Raw genomic sequence first — 2668 nt, 5'->3', positions numbered from 1 at the left:
TTTCACTTGAGCTTTTGGTACTATCTGTGGAGCGCAGGCAGCCTCTACTGATGTTAAATTGCGAGGTGCTCAGATGTACTTCGGAATTTATGTCTAAGGACAGCATCTCTCCTCGCTCTGTTAGTGTGACTGGCTAAGTAGGCAACGATGGCTTTATAGCAGCACAGCTCTCAGAAATATCATGCAGCCATGAGAAGTGTTCTTGAAAAATAAGATCTGAATTGAGCTGTTACGCTGCTGCTTACCTGCTGAATGAGAGAGATTTCATTGCTTTTGGTTTCTGGAACTCTCTTCCCGTTCATCATACGTTGTCTGTTGCCAGCTGCTGAGCAGTGAGCAGCCAGATGATAAAACAGTTGTTCTGGAATATCTGCTCAGTGCTGCTACTGAACTGTCAGCTAACAGTAGGGAACGTCAGCTGGGTTTAGACGGTCGTGAGACAGGTTAGTTTTACCCTACTGATGATGTGTCGTTGCACTAACTCTGCGCAACTGGGGGGCTCTGGGAACACCACAGAGTGGCCATCCAGTGCCTGAAGGAGAACTGGGGAAAGCTGGAGATGTACTGGTTGTAAGGGAGGGTAGTGATACAACAAAGGACAATGCCCTGAAAGTAGAAGAGGGGAGATCTGGATGAGATATAAGAAGACGGGACACCATGAGGGGGCAGAGGCGCTGGCACAGGCTGCCCAGAGAGGCTGTGGTTGCCACACGCCTGGCAGTGCCCCAGGCCAGGCTGGACGCACCTTTGGGCAACCTGACCTAGTGGAAGTTGTCCCTGCCCTTGGCATGGGCTTGGAACGGGAGAGTCTTGAAGGCCCCTTCCTACACAAACCATTCTGTTATTCTATGATTTTCTGGTTCTAGGTGCCAGAGACAGCCAAGGAAGACCTGGGGATCCCGGGCAGCCGGCCCTCTCCCCGCCGGGGCCCGGCACAGCCCCCCACCTGCCCTGCGCAGCGGGAGGAGAAGAGGCAGGAGCTGAAGGCACTGCAGGCCCAGCTGGAGGGCGAGCGGCTCCGCTCCCAGGAGCTGCAGCGCCGCTGCGCTGCTGAGAGACGTGAGCAGCAGGAGGCGGCAGAGCGGGAGCGGCAGCTGCTGGCCGACAAACTGCGCTCCAAGTGGGAGCGGGTGCGGGTGTCAAAGCTGCAGCGCCTGCGGGAGCAGAGCCTGAGGCAGTGGCAAGCAGAGATCTGCCAACTGCTGCAGGAGAAGGAGGCCCAGCTGCACCAGATGCAGGAGCTGCTGCAGAAGCAGCGCAACGACACCATCCACCAGGCATGGCAACTGCAGCGGCAGCTGGTGGAGGCGCTGCTGAGGAGCGACAGCAGCAGAGCGGACCGCAGAATGCAGCAGGAAGTCCAGCGGCAGCTCTGCTGGAAGTCCCGTGCAGAGCAGGCCGTGGAGAGCAAGCGCCTCCAGTGTGAGCTGCAGGAGCAGAGAAGACGCTTCCTGCAGTACATCCTGGAGCACGTGGAGGGGCAGCCACGCGTCTTCTTCAACAGGGCCAGGGCCTGCCATCGGGCTGTAGCAGAGGTGGGTGTTCAGGCTACAGAGCAACAAGAGGCCTGCCCACCTGAGCGCAGGGAGCAGCAGGAGCAGAACACCCATCTGCTGAGTAAGCTGAAGGAGCTGCAGAGACGGTGCAGCCTCCTTGAAGAGAAGAGCAGAAGCTCTCAGCAGATGTGGGAGGAGGTGGAGTGGCTCAAGGACAAGATGCGTACGCTCTGTCTCCGTACCCAGCAGCTGCTGGAAATAGTCTGGCAGCTCAAGGAGGCCTCTTCCACATCCAAAGAGGCCACAGAGAAGGCAGAGGACATCAACCAGCTGCAGGGACAGCATCTGGAAAAGGAGAATGAGATGGCCAAGGAAGACCCGGGGTTCCCAGGCAGCACAAGCAGCAAGCTGCTGGAGCAGTGCAGCAACCTCCAACAAGCCCTGAGCAACCTGGAGAGGCACTGCCAGGCCCTGAAGGCCCAGAACCACCTGCTGAGAGACCTCCAGCAGGCTGACATCAAGCTTGGAGCGCTCAGCAAGCGTCTAGAGGAAAAATGCACACAGCTCCAGGAGATGGGGAAAAAGCTGAGGCCACACAGAAATCCCAAACAGGAATGCCCCAATCCCCAGGAAAAGCCGGGGGAGTCAAAAGAGTGGCCAGTGGCAGTCTGCATCTACATTTTCGCAGACCATCACCACCAAAACGAAGATTCTTAGCTCGTCACAGCTACAAAATCCTTACGAGGGCCTTAATGAGGACCCAGAAAACGAGCTTCCACTGACACCTGGACAATACGTTTACATCTGTGGAGACATGGATGAGGATGGCTGGTTTCTGGGAGAGCTGACGGACGGCACAAGAGGACTGGTCCCTTCCAATCTGGTGGAAGAAGTTTCAGACGATGACCTGGATACCACCGTGCCTCCAGGGCTTCATGATCTCCTGCTGGATACCAATGACGAAGAGAGATCAGGCAGCAGGAGCAGGGGCAGAAAGTGATGGTCACCATCCAGAAATCTGTGTCCGTGTGTTGGCTCAGCCTGGGGGACGCCAAGATTCCTCTCCATAAGACAGCAACATCCCATCAAGATTCCACCTTTCTGGATGAAGGCTACCTCATGCTCCACTTGATGTTCAAGTGGAGTGTGGTCCATCAGCAGGAAGGCCTTAA

Source organism: Coturnix japonica, chromosome 32, assembly GCF_054131305.1.
Source record: "Coturnix japonica strain WE chromosome 32, WE-NBRP24, whole genome shotgun sequence".
Lineage (NCBI taxonomy): Eukaryota > Metazoa > Chordata > Aves > Galliformes > Phasianidae > Coturnix > Coturnix japonica.
Note: the sequence above shows the minus strand (reverse complement) of the source record.